This window comes from Panthera pardus, unplaced genomic scaffold (genome assembly GCF_024362965.1).
Source record: "Panthera pardus isolate Hobbes unplaced genomic scaffold, ASM2436296v1 HiC_scaffold_17, whole genome shotgun sequence".
NCBI lineage: Eukaryota > Metazoa > Chordata > Mammalia > Carnivora > Felidae > Panthera > Panthera pardus.
Window position 1 is genome coordinate 47169243 of NW_026526732.1, and position 21489 is coordinate 47190731.

Genomic DNA, 21489 nt, shown 5'->3' on the forward strand with positions numbered 1-21489 from the left:
GGAAGTCAGCATGGCCTTCGTGGTGCAGTAGTGAAGCAGGCCCTGAGCCCACGTGTCCTGGGAACTTTGATTGGACCTGAACTCAGGCCAGACTATATGTGTTTGGTCCCCAGTTTTCTTCCTCACACCAGGAAGTCCCAAATATTAGGACAGATGGATTGGAGCTGGAAAGGATTAAGGACAGTGGTGTTGAGGCAGTTTTTTTTTTCAGAGGCTCCATCCTTCAGCCCCTGCCTATACCAGGATCAAGTTAATATGGTGTTCTCAAATCGTTTGGTTCCAGCTCCACCCCTACTTAGTTAGAGGATGCTCTTCTGGTTACTATTTTTGAAATGTACCCAAGTAGGATGAGCCTCTGACCTTTCCAATCTTGCTTATATCTAAGGTAATAATCAAAGAATTTAATGACTGATATAGGTTGGGCATTAGCCACTCAGAATTGATGCCCTATCAGCCTGTGACTTCTTACCAGTGCACACCTATATATACCCAGGTGACATAAGTGAATATTTTATTAGGTATAATAACTTTTTTCTTTTTCTTTTTTTTTTTTTGTAATGTTTATTTATTTTTGAGACAGAGAGAGACAGAGCGTGAACAGGGGAGGGGCAGAGAGAGAGGGAGACACAGAATCTGAAACAGGCTCCAGGCTCTGAGCTGTCAGCACAGAGCCTGACGCGGGGCTCGAACTCACAGACCGTGAGATCATGACCTGAGCCGAAGTGGGCCGCTTAACTGACTGAGCCACCCAGGCGCCCCTAGGTATAATAACTTTTTTCTGATCATGAAAGCAGTATAAACACTTTTATATGAACTATCTAAAATAATCTAAGGTATCATAATCTAAAATATCACCTTCTGAAGATATATTTTTAATATTTGAATAGCTTTTCTGGCAAGCTTTTTTCTGTGCTTAACCTTTAAACATATTTATTTAAACAAACACACACACTCATATTCAGAAAATAAATTGAGATCATCTTGTACAGAAAAATATGTATAAATATAAATATGTGTGTGTATATACACACCTATTTGTATGTGTACGAACACACACAATGGTTCTAGGCTCCATTTTTCTTATTCTTTCAGTATCCTTGAATATTTTTTGCATGTCCTTTAATATTTGTCTATATCATTATTTTTAGAAACCCTGCAATCTTCCATCGAATGGGTATCTATTGAATGGGTATTAATCTATTTCATATTTTGTATATTTTCATTATTTTTAGTTATTTTGCTGTTATGAAATACGATATAGTGGACATCCTTATAGATAAATATTTGAAAATTTCCATGAGAATATTTACTCAGAGGAAGAAAAACATGTCTTTTGGAAATCTCTGTGCTTAATGATAAGAAGAGATATAAGAGGATTTCTCATTTAAATGTATCCATGTTTGTTTATTTGGCTTTCCCAATACTTATATGTAAAATTAGGTAATCATTATTTGGCTAAAAGCGAGATTAAATGTTTTAGATTAGCATTAAACACAGAGAAGAAGAATATTTCTATGAGGAAAACAAACTAAAAGTAGAATTGCCTGAGTCATATCTTTGAATAATGCCCAGACTACAGTGACTATTCTGAACACTTTCTAAGTAGAATATTATGGAACAAAACAGCTTTACGGGCTTAGAACAAAATTACAAGGATATTGGCTGTTATGTGCTGAGAATACTCTAGCGCTTGCTTATGGATTTAGGAAGCTTTGTAGGCCTTGCTCGGAAACCAGCATATCATTATGGATTCTTTTTGAATGAAGTCAAACAATTTAGAGTCTTTCAAATGAATTATCTGATTGCTGTGTATTCACTGGGGGACAAAGTAAATGCAGGCCATTATATTCTACTGAAAGGAAAATTTTCTTATTAGCCAGAAGGAGGGCTATCCAAGAGAAAAATGGAAAGAAAAGGTCTTCAATATGTCTACATTAAAACAAACAAACAAACAAACAACCCAACTACTGACTGTTGATTACCACTAAGGACCTTCAGATATACCCGTCATAGATTTATTTTCTAGTGCAGTTGTCCCCTTAATCAGCCTGAATTGATGGTCTTCAATTTTGCTGACTGCTATGCTGCCAAAGGAGGGCCAATAATACCCCTTTTCTATCTCTGTCTTTCCTATGTGAGTTTTCCTTAGAAGTATTGTCTTTATTCCTTGGGCGGCAATGGCTTGCAGCTGTCAGAGAAGAGCTTCATGAAGAAGCATGATTTATTGATGCTGGGGCGGGCTTGAAGCAGCGGCCCAAGGTTGGGGTGGGTGCTAATTGGTTTGTTGTGATCCTTGCATGGCTGTCGGCTCTGATGAGGTCTGAGTAGATCTGGAAAGAGAGTTAGGGCCATGACACTTCTCCTAACAGCAAGGCACTAATTAGCTGTGAATTACAGCTGCACTTTTGGATATTACATATTATATGTGGTAGCCAGAGAATCTGTCTTCATTAGATGCATGACAGGTAGTTTTAGTAGCCCTACTGTTATTTGTCATTGGTAGCGAATTGTTTTTCTGATGAAAAATATAAATTTTCGATTGCATGTCAACTTGTTGGGCTATCTTTTGACTTCAATCAAGTACTTCAGAGGAATTATTATTGTTATTACCATTAATATTAATTTGCTGTTTGGAGTTCTGTAAGCATTTATATTACTGTTTAAAGTACACTTTAAGGAAAATACACTTTGAAGGCTAAAATTGAGCTGCAGGTGGGTTTTTCAGAAGAGATTCTGCATTGCACATTGTAATTTTACCTTAGGCAACTCTGCATATAAAAACCTCTAAAGTTGTAGAGAGAATTCCAGATTCACTGTCAATGAAACCCTTTTAAGAACAAACAATAACAGATTGGAGATAGTTGAAAAATGACTACATTGAGGACACGAGGCAAAAAAAGCTCATCAGCAATATTCAGGGAGATGCATTTAGAAGTTGATATCATTTATTTATACATTTGCTTATTTCTTCAACAACATTCGAGTGCCTACCATGTGCCAGGCCTCTGCTAGGTGAAGGCAGCAAAGGCAGCAAGGCACAGTCCCTAGACCCAGTCTTCAGGAAGGTACAGCTGTCTAGTGAGAGGAGTGGAGACAGGGGCCCAGTCTCCGAGGGGGAGCAAGAAGGTTTCACAGAGGAGGAAGCATGTGTGTTCTGGACCAATGATTGTTACCAGGTAGCAGTGTGGGAATGATTATTCCTGGCAAGGCAAGTGAATGGAGTTGTATGTCTGGTGTGTGTGTGTGTGTGTGTGTGTGTGTGTGTGTGTGTGTGTGTAGCAGGGATGGAGAAGAGGAGAGAAGGAATGGCAGAAAATGAACCTGGAAAGGAAGGTTGGAGCTAGACTGTTCAGGGCCTTGTAGACCACGTGAAGAATTTGGATCTTATTCTACAGAGGGAAATTTTAGACAGAACGTGACCTGGTCTGACCTTTCTGACCAGGGATGAGGTTTGCAGGTGATAGTCTGAGGAGTGTAAGGGCAAATACGGTGGCATCCCTTGCAGCTGTTTGCAATCACAGGTGCAAGGCAGCAGAGTTCATCAGCATTCGACACAGAGGACCGATGGAACCCAAGCTCAGCTGGTCACACCAAGGTTCTGCCCTGGCACAGGGTATCCCCAGAAACCACAGGGCCCCTCTGTTGCTCTCCTTTTCTTATGAGGCAAGTGTGGGAATCACTGAGGACTCACAACAGCAGTCTTTGCTTTGGTGCTAAGCAATCTGAGTGTGGGTATCAAATACTTGCAGGGCTATTTGGAAATCCCAGCACGTATGGGCTTTGGGCACTGTGGGAAACTGCAGCTCATTTTTTGTCTGAGGAAACCATGGGGCCTGTTGCAAGTTGTGGTCGGGTGCAGTCCCTCCTGCTGGCCATAGGGGGTGATAGTGAAACCGACTCATTGGGCCCTCACCACACAATCAAGAAACAGCTCCTAGGGTTCTTTACTAGAGAGTCCTGCTTATCTCCAATGATGACAGCCTGAAGCGGGGCAGAGGTATGGCGAATGGAGAGTAGGAAACGGAAATGAGAAATATTTAGAAGATGGAACGGACGGGAGTTGGTAGTTGATCAGAAGTAGGGTACAATCAGGATGCAGAAAATTAGGATGACTCTTGTACCTCTGACTTGAGTAATGGGGGAACAATGTGACTTTAGTCAAAATGAGGTATATAGGAGGAGATGGCTTACAGGGAGAGAGGGGAGAAGACCAAGGGAAGAAAGCTTAGAGATGTTTGAAGCAATGGACATATGGTGGACATACAAGTAGCCACTATCTCTTTTTTGACTTGTTTTTGAATTTGAGCAGAGTGCTTCTAGGATAAATTTCCATTACAGTGAACATGTAAGTCCCATGGAATATGCATGACTTTTATGATACTTTGTGATTACTATGAAGTCCCTTCTTCAGAATATAAAATAGGCCTCTGTAGGGACATATTTTTAATTTTATTTATTTATTTAAAGTTTTATTTATTTGTTTTGAGAAAGAGAGAGAGAAAATATCCCAAGCAGGCTCTGCACTGTCAGTGTGGAGCCCGACGCAGGGTTCAAACTCACGAACTGGGAGATCGTGACCTGAGCTGAAATCAAGAGTCTGACTCTCAACTGACTGAGTCACCCAGGCACCCTGGGATATATTTTAATTTTAAAGTAAATATACTGAAATACTTAGACCAAATACATGTTTTGCCTTTCAAAGTAATACATTTTTTAGAATTTATTTATTTATTTTGAGAGAGAGAGAAAGAGAGAGAGAGAGAGAGAGAGAGAGCAAGATGGGGCAGAGAGAGAAAGAATGTTCAGCAGGCTCTGCATTGTCAGTGCAGAGCCCGATGGGAGTCTTGAACTCATGAACGGTCAGATTCTGACCTGAGTGGAGATCAACAGTCAGAGGCTTAACCAGCTAAGCCACCCAGGTGCCCCACTCTTCAAAGTAATAGAATGCCATTGCTTAAAGTATTGCACAGATGGTAAAAGTGTCTTACAGAAAGGGTATCACTTTTGTTAAAGGCCCTTAGCTGGGGCAACTCTGTGTTCATTCACTGAGGGCAACTTTGATACTTGAAAGTGGCCAGAATTATCTCAAGCAACTTTCTGAATAATATGGATGAGTAACCTGAGTGATACCATGGATACAAAGTGCTGTAACTTTTTCAATATTTCTGCATGTCTTATAAATTAATTCTGATGGTAATTCAAAAGGTAATGAGAACAACAGTGGCATCATTAGGGAAGATGCGTACCCTTTCATGTTGACCTTGCGTGTATCCTTCACATTGAACTTACGTATTCAAAGATTCATCTATATTTATGAGTAACTCTTACACTGTAGGTAAATATGTGCTTCTCACACTAGATTATAAACTCGTTGGGCAGAAGACAGACACTTTTTTTTTGCTTTTGGTACATTCTTCTCCTCTATCTCCATAGTTGCCACATACTTTGTAAAGCCAGTAGAGGCTCAAATACTTACCTCTTTACGCTGTAGTCTACCAGGAACAAAGACAAGCAAGACCATTGTCACTTTCTTAAACTTCTAAAATCTGGACCACGCAAGATCACAAATAATCCTCTTATTTGCTGTGCTTCAGGCTTATTTTAGACAGACTATTTCTAACCTTGACAGGTTAGTTGTTTCCAGGTAATAAGACTTTTGTAGAGCAGACAAAATTGGAAAAGGACATCACTTCTATTGTGGCCTCTGTCTCTCTGCTGGCATAGGGGTCAGACCCAAACTCACTTCCATTGACCACTGAGATGCCATTATTGCACCCAAACTTTTTGAGATCTGCTGACTCGTTCTAATGTGTTGCTGGCCCAATGGCAAAAGGCTGTGTGTTTTGTTACCAGTCCCCTGAGCTATCCATACATTCTTCATTTAAAATTAATGTGGACATAGTGGCCACAAGAGTGTGTCAACAGTTCTATTACTATTAACCATGAATGTAAATACAATTGTATCTCCCAAGTAGGAGCCCATATTAAATGGTTAGAAAAGATTGCTCCTTGAATTTATTATGCAATGAAACTTCTATGGATTCTGGGAGCATTTTGATATTGGTTAAAGATGTTTTGCTTTTTAAAAAGTGCACATGCTGCAGAAAGAAATTTTTATGTTAATAACTCCAGTATCTCATATAAAATATATTAAATTTTAAACATGTTGGTGCCATCTTGGAAAATGCCTTTTAATTAAAGTCATAATTTAGTTGTATCCAGCTTAATTGCAAATATCATTGCCTGTAGTAGCAAGTGGCTTTTTTTGTGAGTTATGATATTTCTTAACATTTCCTTTTCTTAACACTACTACTGATAAATTATATTTCAAATGTTTTAAATACTCTATAAAGTTAAATTAACATTTTATTATCTAGTGCATATATCTGTGTTTATGTCTGTACATATACAGACACAAAGAGATGCATAGACAAAGAATCTTTTCTCTAGAGCACTGGCTCATGGAAAAATCTTGTCTATTGAAAATCTATGACTAACATTTCTAGAAGTCACAGTTCTTTAGCATTCTTCTTTCACTTGTCTGTGAATACTACATACTAACTTATCTACATTTTCTTTTCTGGTTTTACTTACCTTGTTTTATTTATTTAAAAAAACCCTCTCTGTATGAATATTTTGAGCTATTTGGAGGAAAACACAATAAAAGAAATGATGCATATTATTGCTTTTTGAATGTAACCTTATAATAATACATTTCAGATATTAAATAAATAAGTAGGAAGTTGATAAGTCATGTGGAGGTCGGTGAAATTGTTTCCTTTTTGTAATTCATGAAGTCTTCCATTCCGTTATTTTTTTTTTCATTTTATTAGTTGCCACATTAAGTGTATTCTTATTTATATTTTGTCCCATTTTTATACTTCTAGATGGAGGTAGTGGCTAGGTAAGAATTATTTGAGTTAGCATCCTCCTGTTTTCTATTGAAGAACATACATAAGCCAGAATCAGAGCGGCTCTGGAAACTGAGTCTATCAATCGATAATTTGTCAGACTCTGGGTAGATATTCTCCCGACTTCAGTGTGACTGTAGATGATCTGACATAAGTGGCAGGAGCAGATTTTGACTTTCACATCAGATCAGGGCTAGCGACGAAGGAGGAGGGGGGATGATTTGACCTGTGCTCAGTGTGTGTTTCTGTCTTAGAGAGCCAGGACATGCAGCTACCAGGAAACCAGGCAGCCATTGCCCTCCTGAGTAGAATGACAGGGGATTCGGGCTGTCCCTTGGCAACCATGTGTAGTCCCCTCCTTTTCTGCATCCAAATGGGACAGCTGCTTGCAGCACAGCAAATGTTGTACAGATGGAAGATGACAATGATAGCGTGTTGCAAACTGAGTGAATTTAACCTCATAGAAAGAAAGAAACGAGAACTTTGCTCTCTCGTGATTGTGTTTTTCACGCATTCTTCTGGTTAAACAAACAACTCAGCATTACTGTCTTAGTCGGTTTTGTGTGCTATCACAAATTACCATAGACTGGGTGGTTTAAAACAGCAAGCATTGATTTCTCACAGTTGTGGAGGCTGGACGTCCGAGATCAGGCTGCCAGCAGATTCGATGTCTGATGAGTGTTCCTGGTTTGTAGCCGGCTGCTTTCTTGCTATGTTCTCACATGGTGGGGAGAGAGAAAGGGAGAGAGGCTTTGCATGTGAGCTCTCGTCTCTTCCTCTCCTTTATAAGGGCGCTATCCCTTCATGAGGATTCTACCTTCATGGCCTCACCTATACCTAATCACCTCTCAAAGGCCCATTTCCTAACACCACCACAATTGGGGATTAGGGCTCCAATGTACGAATTTGAAGAGGAGACAAGCATCAGTCCGTAATGATCACAAAGGACTGAATTCTGTTCTTTGTCAGCAGGAATGGCAAGGGGGCAAGAGGAGATCCACCTTTCTTCCAGCAAAGCCACGAGGACTGAACAATTGATAAACACTGGCAATATGTTCACAGGCTTGGTGCTTTAGCAGCCTTCCTGTGTGTGCTCTAAGAGAAAGAAATGTACACTCATTGAATTGGATGGAGAGGAAGACCAGTGCATATGTTTTCTGCTGAAATGCCAAGCTTTTTTTTCTTTCAACGATGAGTATAATGGGAAAAATAAATAGAAGTAATGAGATTCTGTATATGCAATAACAACCTTTCCCAACTTATGTTCCAGAATGTGAGGTCTTTGATAGGCCAGAAGTGGTCCATAGAACAGAAGATTTAGGAGTTAAATGCATTTGAAAAACATTCCCTCAGCCCTGACTCGACAAAGCACGTAAAAGTCTTAGAAGCTCTACAGCAAAGAAATTTAACTTTTCAACCCAGAGTTTCCAAAAATCACTTGATTAGAGAACCATTTCTTTTTCTATAAAACATGGTTTAGGAAAAAATGATAGTATAAGAGATGATAAACAATAATCAGAAGATGTAGAGAAAACTCATACTCATGAGATATTCACTAAAAGGAACAGAAAAATTTTTTGAAAGCATTTGATTTGCAGTTATAAAATTCAAGCAAATAAAAATTCCATGAAATTAGCCATAAAAAGCAGCATGAAAAGGTAATAGATCGGAGATAGCAAACAACAAAATTGCCACTTTAGGAATGTAAGGAGAAAGTTGAGGTGCTCTTGGACAGAGAAGAAAAACAGATGAAAATTTGTGAGGGACGATAATGCACAAACTGGAGACATTACTTGAAATTTATAAGGATAATGAAATGCAAGCAACAGTTAAATATGTGGTAGAAGAAAATTTTCCTGAGGTGAAGAAAAAAAAATCTGTGCTTGTAAATTAAGAGGACTCACATTGTTGCCGCAAAAAGATCCCTACCTAGTGTATCTTTTCAAAATAATTTAGTATCAGAGATAAACAAAGAATTCTGCCAGCATCCAGGAAAAAAATAATTTCAAAAGAATGAAAATTGAGTTAAGAATTCTTTCTCTGCACTAAAAATCAACATAAAAATTAAAAAGAAAAAAAGAAACAAAATTTAACCACTGATAAAAGACCAAAAAAAAAAAAAAAAGAAAGAAAGACAGAAAGAAAAAGAAAACCTCCACCATATAAAGTATTCCTTCTTTCCCCCACCAACTTTACCAATAAAGTTGAAAAGATAACTGTGTACATTTACCTAAATTCACCAGTTTTAATATTTTGTGACATTTATTTTCTCTCCCATCACTCATATCCCTCTTTTTCTTTTTAAATGTTTATTTATTTTTGAGAGAGAAAAGGGAGAGAGAGAGAGAGAGGATCTAAAGCGGGTTTTGCATGGATAGCAGAGAGCCCAATGTGGGGCTCGAACTCATGAACCATGAGATCATGACCTGAGCTGAAGTTGGACACTTAACCAACTGAGCCACCCAGGCGCCCATTCATATGTCTCTTTATATAGACATATATATAGAAATTACAGAGATCATATCCCTTCCCTTTAAAAACTTTAGTATCAATATGTATGTCTTAGGAATAAGGACACTCTTTTACATTACTATAATACCATTAAACTTGAGAAATTTCACAGTGATAGAACAATATCATCTATTATAGTGTATATACTCAAATCTCTCCAAATGTCCTTGCTACGTCTTTATTTATTTGCGTTTTGATGCAATAAAGGATTATGCATTGCATTTGGTTATTGTATCTCATTAGTTTCTTTTATCTAGCAGAGTCAAAGCCTTTGATAACTCTCCTTTGCATAGCCCATAAATTCTTATCTACCTTGACATTTCAGCCCTTCATAGTACTGCTCAAGGCTGTCTCCCAGCCTAATCTTTCATACTCTTTTTAGTCAAACTGTGCTTCCTGCAAGATGAACACCAGCTATTACATGACCATGCCTTGCACTTCCTCTCTTCCTAACCCTTTTTTTTTTTTTTTAACTTTCTGTAAGCAAGGTACTCGGACTTAGCATAGTGTCTTGCATGTAGAAAATTTTTTTTGATAAATGTTTACTAAAGGTTGAATTGTTTTAATAGTTTGCTACAAATTTTTTTCTCACCTCACCTTTTCTTTATGTAGAAAAGCAAATTTAAAAAATATTGGGAGGAATATTTTGAATTTTAAAAAATCATTTATTCATTGATTCATTCACCATAAAACTTTAATTTGTGTATGCTATGTGGCATAATTGTACAGACAGCTAGCTCACACTATCACAAGCATTTGATTATTATGCATAGAAAGCGGTTATATGCAAAATACTTTTAGAACCAAGAGAAGAGAACAGTTATTTCCTGGATTAATAAAGGAGGGCAGGGACGCTTGGGTGGCTCAGTTGGTTGAGTGTCCAACTCTTGATTTTGGCTCAGGTCATGATCCTGTGGTTGAGGGATCAAACCCTGAGTCAAGGCTCCATGCAGAATGTGGAGACTGCTTGAGATTCTCTCCCTCTCTCTCTCCCCCACTCCTGCTTGTACATGCACGCGTGCTCTCTCTCTCTCATAAGTAAGTAAGTAAGTAAATAAAAAATAAATAAATAAATAAGGGAGGGCATTACAGGGAAATGAGACAACAGTCAACACTACCCAATAGTGAGTAGAAGTAAATGGAAAATACTATGCACAAAATTATTTTTTTTGTTCAGATAATGCGCATTGTTAAGAACCTTCCTACTCTGAAAAAAATCAGATTATGCTCATTAGATTGAGATAGGAATTATTTGAACCCTTTGACAAAAAAGGTAGAGATCTGTAAATTATTCATCCATTACTACCCATATGCTTGAATAACTATCAAGGTAGTAGACTGTATATATTATAAATTTGATCATGATAAATTCAATATGAGTTTTATTTTTGAATAGCATGATAGTGCCAGAACTGAGATTTAAACCTAGGTCTCTCTGGATCTTGGGCCCAGATAACATATAAACTTAATGATCTCAAAGTGGGAAAAAGAGGAAAGATTAAAAGAAAAGTCGAGCAGTGGAAGACAGCAGGAAGGAAAGAGAAGAACATTTGAGAAGAGATGGTGTTGAGTTCTGGATTGAATAGGGAATGAATCTTGGCTTCGGAAATGAGTCTGTGACCCACAGGCCTTCTAATTCTTTCTCTTTTCCACTTGTCTTGAGCATTCGCTTCCAGTTTATACTTCAGGGAAATAATAACTAAATAAATGCTTGCATCTCAAGGCTGCCTGATTCTTAAATCAAATTAAGCATGTAATCAATTTCTTCTAGTTACTCTTAAGTGACAAAAAAGTATTTGAAAAAATCCTGTAGAATTAAGCCCAACCAATGTATTTCATATGGTGTTTATACAAACAAAGACTTCTGTCTACAGTGCTGAAGGCTATACCTCTGCCTTTATTTTAAAACCAAAACACGATGCCAGCTTCTATTGTCTGCTTATACTCTTTACAACATTGGGTCATTGGAGGGCTTTCAGTCAAAGCCCCTTGCTTTGGGGCTTTGCTCCCTCTTGTGGCACATCAGGAAATAACATGTCATTATGGAAACAATACAAGAGATTTTTGTTTTGTTTTGTTTTTAGTTTTCAAGACTCATTAATTTATAGGGTGGGAAAGAATACCTGATTTTAGTTGAAAACAAGTTTACAATTTTAAAATATCTTTAGCAATCTATGCTATAAATGAAAACACCCCCGACTGGCAATAATTTTACTTTATTAATTTCAAAAAATTGACCAAGGTTTAAATTTTCTTAATGATTCAGGTATCTAGTTACTATGTGGTGATAGTTACACAAAATGTGTTCATGATGTAATAAGTGAATGAAATAAATACAATCCAATTTAATAAGTTAGTAGCTTTAATTTTAAACTACATATTTAAAATGATATATGTATTTTAGCTACTTTATAACTATTTATCAGCATCACATCAATCATGAAGTCATTTCTAATGCATTTGAGAAACGTGCTTTGCATTAAGTTGTTAGAAATTTTGGCACAGGAGCTACAATCTGAGAAAGTATTCTGTTGTCTTAAAAGCCTATGCATGGCAGGTACTAAATTTATTTTCCTATTTGTGTTAGTGGGGCAGAGACTTTCTTAAATCCCTTCTCTCTGCAGAGTTAGCTCCTTATCACCTGCAGATGCTGTTAAAAATATTTTTCTGGAAGTTAAATATGGAAGAGGCAAAAATGTAAAGGGAGAAAAACAAAAATTATATTCCTATTATTATATAATTTTAGTAAGCATCATTTTCTGTATATCTCTTCTGTGTATAATCCTGAACAAAATGATGACCCAGGCCTTCAGGAACTTTTCATTCATTCATTCATTCATTCATTCAATACTTACTTAATGCCCACTGTGTGCATTTAGTATTCAGAAGGCTGAGCTACAAGGCAAACAAGATTGTCTCTGCCCTCATGAAGCATACATTCTAGTTGGCAGTGGAAGGGAGATGCGGAAAGATATCTATATATTTGTTGTGTTACTCTGGTTTCTATAAGAGGAAGCAAACAGTTGAAATCAAGGAAAACACTTTGTTTTCCTATACAGAATAATGATGGATTGGAGTAGAAATGAAAATTGCCTTCTAACACTGACAATTTGAAAGAAATATGGAAGCATAATTTTACACTAAGAATATCTAGGCTGGGAAGATGAGGTCATCAGAGCTTCAGTTGGATTCTCCCATTAAAGGTATTACGGTTTATGATTATGAGCTCTCTAGCCTGGTTGTTTGGTTTGGGTTCTTCCTCTTATACCGGGTGGCTTTTGGCAAATCACTCAGCCTCTCTGTGCCTCTGTTCCTTGTTCAGCAAAACGGAAATTAAAAATAGCATCTACCTCTTGGTGGTGTCCTTTGGATTAGATGAGTTACTACAATACATGTAAGGTACTTAAGACACTGCCTGGTACCAGGCAAGCAATATATATATCTGCCATTGTCGTTAGCATTCAAACCTAAGCAATAATGAGCCTTCAGACTATTTAGCATGTTGTGATATAACAACAGGACCATGAAAGTATGCTAATTGCTAGGTGGGATGGACCTAAGAAGACACTAGTTTTGCTCTCATCTCTTTGAAATTTGCAGTGTAGTTTCAGCATTTTGTTTTGTTAGCTTTGGTAATTTAGGTTGTAAAAAGCAAGGATTAGGTGTGATAATGGAGCTGCTATCAGGGTGGGAGGGATGCCCAGTGAACAGGGCAGAGCCTCAAAAGTCAAGCACATTTATCATCACATATGACCACGTATAACCCACCATGTTGCCCTGAATGGGCCTTTGTCACAATGATCAACCTCCAGAATTCTTAGGTTCCATCTGTTTAAATTTGGGTTTTAGTTTTTCTCTTTCAGAAGGTAGAAATCATCATTTTTCTCCACCACATTCCAATGTTGTGATGACTATATGTATTTCTGTAAAGTCCCTTGCTAGAATAGTAGAGTTAGAATTCGGACAGGAAAGGATTTTCAGATCATCCAGTCAAAATACGCATTGTACAATTGAAGGGATTAGACGACAGATAGGGTAAGTTACTTGTCCAAGGCAACACAAGTTGGTGTGAGGGTGGCTAGCTACAAAATTGGATCTTTTGACATATTTTAAATATTGTTCAGAAATCATGCTGCTTTCTTTAAAATGTCTTCTGTTAGTCAGTTTTTGTCCCTAAACTCAGTGGTTTACTCATTTGCGAGAGGCTTGTTGGTGGGTGAGGCTCTGTCCGAGGTACCAGACCTGGGTTCAACTCCATGTATCTTTCATTCTGGGACTCAGGCCGAGGGAGCAGTGGCAGTCTGGGTATGACACTCTCAGGGTGGAGAGCAGAAAATGGGGTGGAGCAAAGAAGAGGAGGGCAAACTATTCAGACTGTTTAAAGCTTCTGCTAGGAAGTGCCATACGTTGTGTTTGCCCCCACTCCAAAGGAATCACATAGCTGCATCCTAAGCCAGTGTGATGGGGAAGTATGTTGCACTTATTGGAAGCCACTGCAAGGGCCAAGAGAGAATGATTCATTGACATGCCTTGTATCAATAAATGCAGCCTAAAGGCTCGAGATCCAGTAGAAGAGGTACAGTGTAAATATTGAAGGCATTCAGGACAGCTTCCCTCCCCCTCACTGAGTGTGCCACTTTGGCATACGGATTATTTGAGCTGAAGGCACTTTAGACCCTGTGGGCTCAAGAGAAACTTTTGTCCCTCCTTTAAGCATACAGAAGAATCTAAATTAGGGCCTTTCCAGAATAAGGGTTATTAACAAAGACACATTTTATCTGAGTGACCCATCTGTATGGCAGGGCAAACATCTAATTACCAAACATCTGCTCTTCTTATCACCCTGTCAAATGCATTTCTTTCCTCTGCAATCCCAGACCCCAATCCCCTTTTCTTCAGTTCAGAATGACGTATGTACTTGATTTCGCTTGACTGTCTTTGGAATTTCCCTGTCTGTGTGGATTCCCCTCCCCATATGCACGCTTATTTTAAATTTGATTTTCTCCTGTTAATCTGTCTCATATCAACTTGATTCTTAGTCCAGCTAGAAGGACATTTGAGGGGACAGGAATTCTTGCTCCCCAACAATATATAGGAACAATAGTGTGGAATGAATTCAATAACAGAAGTGAGATACAAAGGACCAAGGGAGCTGCTCTGCTTGCTTAGGCCAGAGGCTTAACGGAGTAGGAGATGCCTGGGCAGGGCCTTGAAACATGAATTTAGGTCTAATATATAAATAGAATAGCATTCTAGTTGGAGTTAACAGTTTGTGCAAATGCACAGACAGGAGCCAACATGGTTGGAGGGGGGCAGGGAGGAAAAAACAAACAAACAAAGGAACCAGCATGGTTGGGGAGGGTGGGGAGGAAAAAAAAGGAAACAGTATGGTGCATTCAGGAAACTATAGATACGTATTTAAACCTTGAAGATAGAGTGCAGCAGAAAGCTCTCCTGAGGCATTTGAACTTAGCAATAGGAAACACTTGAAGAGCTTTAAAAAGGAGAATGGCAAGTTCAGATTCAGGTTTTAGAAGGCTACTCGGGTGACTGTGGCAGATGGACAGTGAGGCTGGAGACAGGGAGGGCAGTGTTGGAGCTTGCTCCAATAGTCCAGGAGAGAGAAATCGAGGGGCAGTCCACGAGGTGGTGGTGGTGGGTGCAATGCTCAGTCAGAGATGAGAAGTCAGGAAGAGAGGGGGTACAAGGGTAACCCCCACATCTCTAGTTTAACCATCTGGGTTTCAGGATGGCAGTACCATTCACTGAGACAGAGTATTCAAGCTGGGGTGGAAACTTGGGAAGCAAGATAATGGGAGTTAAAATTTTGACTTGGTACATTTGAGGTGCCTGAGGGATCTAGAAGGCAAGAGTGAAGGCAGCATTGCAGAGAGAGACTGGGAGTCACTGCATATTCATTATAGTCATTGGAAGCTGAATGTCTGCAGTAACATCAAGAACAAGTTGTGACAGGGGCGCCTGGGTGGCTCAGTCGGTTAAGCGGCCGACTTCGGCTCAGGTCATGATCTCGCGGTCCGTGAATTCGAGCCCCACGTCGGGCTCTGTGCTGACAGCTCAGAGCCTGGAGCCTGTTTCAGATTCTGTGTCTCCCTCTCTCTGACCTTCCTCCGTTCATGCTCTGTCTCTCTCTGTCTCAAAAATAAATAAACGTTAAAAAAAAAATTAAAAGAACAAGTTGTGACAGATTATGCGATGTCCTGGGTCAGAGCAATGCCGAAGGAGCAGATGGAGGCTCAGAAGCCTGAGAAGCAGTAAAAATGAGAAATAATCATGGTATTAGATGGAGTGCAATGTTTCAAGGAGGGAATGTTCAAGCTATGTTTCCCTTTAAAAGATGTCAATTGGAGAAATAGGCCTTATCTGCAGCATTATCATCATCTCATGATTAAGAAGTAGCAACAAATTCACTTGCTTCCAGAGCAAGTAAAGTGAGCGTTGCCTTTCGAGAGCTGGCTGGCCATCAAGGGAGACAGTTGGTGTAAGGATCAGTTGGTGTAAGAGTGTGGCGTTCAGGGTTTTATCACCTGCTTCTGAATCATGGCACTAATATTTACCTGCTTTGTATCCAGGGGCAAATTACTTAATCTCTTCGTACACTTTAGTTTCTCCTCAGTAATGTGATGAAAATAATATCCATATCCCACAGGGTTGTTAGGAGGATTAAATAAAATATTACATAAAAAAAGCACTGAGCACACTGCTTGCTTAAGGCAGATGCTCAATAAAAATCCAATTGCTCTTTTTATTATGCACAAAAAGCGCTGCCTTTTGCACGGAAAGATAGAGGCGTTGGCGCACCTGGCCCGGATCATGCGCTTTGAACTTTTTCTGGGAGTAGCGATGGATCATGCTGAGTGTTCACAGTTGTTCACCTGCTTCACCCCTGAGCTTGTGAGTCATTAGGAAGATGACTGACCAGCCTTCCAAGTGCAGCCTGTGACTAGGGGATGGTGTGTCTGTATTGTGGAGTTTTTACCTGAACGTGACCTGAAGTATGTATGCACCGAAGGATGACAAGCGCAATGTAACCAGACAGATCCTTGTGTAACTATCATCAAATACTTATCTGAAGTGCACAGCAGGCACATATCCTATATCCTGGGTCCTCATTCAATATGAAGAAATTTCCAAGAATGAGAGCTATTGTCTCTTGGAAATGTGAAGGAATAATGAGCAAATTACCAGTAGTTGTCATGCATATGTAAGCACCGTGAAAAAAGTGGAAGGAGATCATATTCTGCTATGAGAATAAATAAATCAGCTAATACACAAGAAGTCCTTCCCATTTTCACAAGAAGATACAAATTGATTTCAGGGTATTTTAATTATCATTCGCTACATTCCACAGTGACTTAGATGTTCACTCAGATTAATACGACTGCTACTTACTGAAAGCAGGGAGAAGAGGAGTTCTCCAGCATGGGGAAAGCTTCCTGAGGGTTTTGAGAGAATTTTTACAAGGAAGGGAAGGAAAGATACCATTCAGAAACCTTTGAGATCTAAAACATTCTCCTGAGAAATTAGTAAATTACTACTCTGTTAAACAAACAAGCCAGGAAACAGGAAATAAGTGGTTGAAAGCTTTGCTGTTCTACTGTCATTTGCCGACACCCCAGATGACTAGACTTGGCTTCCAGCCCTGCAAACAAGTAGCGATTTTATTTTGGAAGCTTGGACTTTGCCCAATCAGTACAAGAGGGATTTAGACTAAATCAATTTTAAAATGTCTTGTCTTTCCCATATCACATTCTCTTTTTGTTGACAGACTAGTAGAATTTGCAAAGACTAGTCTAATATTGTTCTTTCTGAGGAGTCTTTTATTATTTATTTATTTAAATTTAGTCCTGAGAGAGAGAGAAAGAGACAGAGTGCGTGTGGGGGAGGGGCAGAGAGAGGGGGAGAGGCAGAATCCAAAGCAGGCTCCAGGCTCCGAGCTGTCAGCGCAGAGCCCCACGTGGGGCTTGAACCCATGAGCTGTGAGATCATGACCTGAGCTGAAGTCGGATGCTTAACCACTTAACCGACTGAGGTGCCCCTGAGGAGTTTTTTATAATTTGTAAAGGAGCTTCCAACTTCCCGTGATCAGAAAGCTAGAGAATTAGCCTATTCCATTGTTGGACAGTTTTTTTCCATTAGAAGTTCCTTCTTATGTTTAGTAGATGCACCATTTCATTTGATTATCATTTCATTTGTGCATGTTTGCTTCCTTCTACAAAAGGTTTTAAGTTGGCTTACACTACCAAAACACAGTGTCAAACACAGCAAAACATAAAAAAGACAAAACCAATGAAAAAGAACAGAGAAATAGAATTTGCTGAGCCTCTAATGGGAGATAATTATCACAGTTTAGAAGTCAGTTTAGCCACGGGTTTTCTGGCAGATAAGGCAAAAAGGGGAACACATTGTGTTTCTCACTGGCTTAATGTAGGAAGAGATGCATTATGATTTTAAGCATTAAGTTCAAAGAGAAATGAATTCACGGGGGTCTTTATATAAAGACTATCAAGTATCAGAATAGACAGTCTTGAGCTAAGTCTTGACTTACAGGGTTAATTCTTATATTGCCTCTCTAAAAAAGCTGGAAACATTATGTATGCATTTTTATTTTAAAGTCACTGTACCTTAATTTCCGTTGGTTTGGAAAACAGAGGGTGTAAAATACTCACAAATCTGGCAATCTTTTCATGTTGGCAAATTTAATCATCTTTTCCCATATGCAATTATGGTTTTCACAGGGACCTCAGTAGGGTTCCTTTAGCGCTAAAGGCCCCAGGATATGTAAGCTGCCAGATGTATCCTCCTGTTTGCAATTGTACTATTCTCTTAATTTTGTACCCCGTTTATTTCCTTCGCACATTATGTTTCTTCTTGTTCCTTCATAATTTTTGTGATTATATTTTTAACTCTCAATTTTCAGAGCTATTACAATTTAGTAGTCATTTAGTGCTATAAACATGCTGCAGTGAGCATCCTTATACATATAGCTTTTCCTATTTTGGATGATTAACTGCATTTGGTTTCCCATATAAATGCTTTCGTTGAATTTCAGGTTGAAAATGGACCCCCATTAACGGACACTGTCAGAGCCACCCCTTTGCAATGTGTTGGTGTATTTATATTAAGAATGCTGCTGCTGTTGTTACTCATGACAGTTTCTGTGTTTTGTTTGTTTATTTGTTTCTCTTGTTTTGTTTTGTTTGTTTGTTTTTTTCATCTTCTGTGTTTTCTTTGTGAGGACCAAATGAGAAATTTCTCATTTCGATTCCAGGAATGGTTGTGGTTTTTTTGGCTTTGTTTTTCTGTTTTTGTTTTTGAGTAACAGTTACTATTTTCTTCAGGGAATCAGGTAACTGAATTGTTTCCCTCATGGCTGTGAGCTGCCAGAAATGCAGAGTTGAATCTTTGGTGTGTATCTAGCAAACATGGATTGGAATGTAAAAAGCACCTCTTACATAAAGCATACCAACCTTGTTCCTAGAGTATCGTCCTTTCCTTCACCTTTTGTCCTATTTCCTTCATCCACTTATTCTAAATTTATTTTATTTTGATAATTTATGCAAACCTTTGAGTCTTTCTGGAACAAAGCAGGGATACAGTTAAATACATGCATGTCAATATTTGGATTATTTCCTTAGGGTAAGTTTTGAAAAGTGGAAGCACTGGCTCACATGTCATATTAAATCTTACCCAGTGAAAGATTTTCTGTAGGAAACTGAGATAATATAATCCGAGCATGTAAATTCCTGGTGATTTATTGCAGATATAATATTGAGTGAGACATTAGAGTCCCGAGAGGAATAAAGAGTCGTTTCCTGGAGACTTTCTCTGCAATATCAGATGCTGCAAAAAGCCATTTTCACGTGAAACTGTGGGAGATACTTCCCAGTCATCTGGCAACATATTCAATGTTACAATTATGTACTACTAATTTAAAGAGATACTCATCTTTTTTAAATTTTTATTTTAGTTAGTTAGTTAGTTAGGTTTTTCAAGTAGGCTCCACGCGCAATGTGGGGCTTGAACACACAACCCTGAGCTCAAGAGCCATATGCTCTACCAACTGAGCCAGCCAGGCGCCCCCAGATATTCATCTTCTTAAGATGTGTAAACAATAAAATTAGTGTTCTGTTCTGAAAATTTAAGAGCCAGCTTTGAAAGGGAGTTTGGCTTACTTTTAGAAGGATCATAAGGGTCTTGTGGATAAGACCAACATTTTCCTCAAAAATGTCATAAGTATTTGGACAGACATACGGTTTAGGGTAACGGATTATATCGTCTTTGACTTACAAAGGTACCTAGTATTGGGGTGTATCTTCAAATAGCACTTGTAGTAAATTTTTCTGAGTCGGCTAATGAAGACATTTTCTTCATGGGTCTTCACTTAGCTCAACCTACCAGTTTAATAGACTTACTGACCAATGTCCACAGCACTCTGAAATATGCCTGGCTGGAAGGCAAAAGTCCTTGGGGACGCACTAGTTGAGTCATATGCGTAAAAAGTAGTTCCATTTATTCCCTTTGGTTGTATTGTGTGTGTTTTATTTTCCGAGAAAAGAAGATAACAACTCTTCTGCATGATACTTTTTAAAATCTTTTAAGATAGATGTACTTTCTCCTTTCAAAACTGTTCATACTGGGATCCTACTGTATCTGCTGTAGAACAAAATAGAGTGCACAATGAGTGTGTGTCTTGAATTCTGTTTTAATAGGGATACGATATAATAAGTCAATTGAATGTTATTTACTTATTGGTGTGGACCAATGTCAGCATGATTTCTGAGGCAATGGTATAGGAGGAGTTATTGTGATTATCTTCATAATAGTTTTGAAAAGTCCTAATAAGCAGGAGTTTGCAAGTACGGGAGCTCTCTCACACAGATTTAATAACAATTTCTTCACTTAATATGTTTGGTGGTCACTGTGTAACATAATCATTATTGTGCAAGGAGTGGAAAATTTTACTTTCTAAGTGGCTCTCTTTTGTTGACAAAGCTATTTGATAGTACTGATATTCTAATATAGTACTCACACATTGCACATTTAGATATATCTATCATCCCTTGTGAATAATGACACTCAAACGGTCCCTGTGGGGGTCTATAGATAAGATCATTATTCTCATTTTCTAGATAAGGAAACTGAAATGAAATTCCTTGCCTAAGGTCAAAGAACAAATCACTGGTGGAATAAGATTAGGGCAGTGAGTTCTTGATTTTCAATCCTTTGTTCAATCAACTAAGTCATATTGTTTTACTCAGTATGGGAACAGATTATTATCAGTCAAGAGGAATAAGGCTGTGCCCAGATGATGCCAGAAGATCAGCTGAAAAATGAAAATCTGCTCAATCAACCATTTGTTTGCCTGTTAAGATGCCAAACTACTCATTTTACTGGTATTTTTCACTGGGCTTCTAGGTTGTCTTCGTGTGTTGCAGACAGTCTCTAACTTCACGTTCATACTGCATTCTGAAGCTCATTTCTGGAGGTTGTGTCTTTTAAAAAACCTAATTTTGGAATATCTTGGATTTCATAATGATGTAATATGTACTGAATCATGTGTTAGTGGTGTGGTAGAACGGGGACAGAACTCCTTGAAAGTGCTTTTAGATGAAAGCTTGCAGCACTGCTTTGTGTAGCAGCAAACACTTTTCTACCATCAGAGGCCCTATCAACTAGGATCTCGCCATTAGGAGAAAGCTGGACTTCTGTATCTGCCATCCACCACTTAGAAAAGCATTTTAGGGCGCTTGGGTGACTCAGCTGGTTAAGCATCGCTCTTGATTTCAGCTCAGGCCATGATCTCACGGTTTGTTAGTTCGAGCCCCACATCCAGCTCTGCACTGACAGCACAGAACCTGCTTGCGATTCTTTCTCCTCTCTCTCTGCCCCTCCCCTGCTGGTTCTCTCTCTCTCTCTCTCTCTCTCTCTCTCTCTCTCTCTCCTTCTCTCTCTCTCTCTCTCAAAGTAAATAATCTTAAAAAAAAAAAAAAAGAAAAGCATTTGAGTCTGGCAAATAGGACTGAAATCATAAGATTCCATCTATATC

General features: G+C 38.6%; 1 protein-coding gene across 1 annotated transcript in view; it reads left to right on the top strand.

The window, feature by feature from the left end:
- FRK (fyn related Src family tyrosine kinase) overlaps window positions 1-21489 on the top strand; it is a 107774-nt gene that overhangs the window by 51153 nt on the left and 35132 nt on the right. The window lies entirely within an intron of this gene.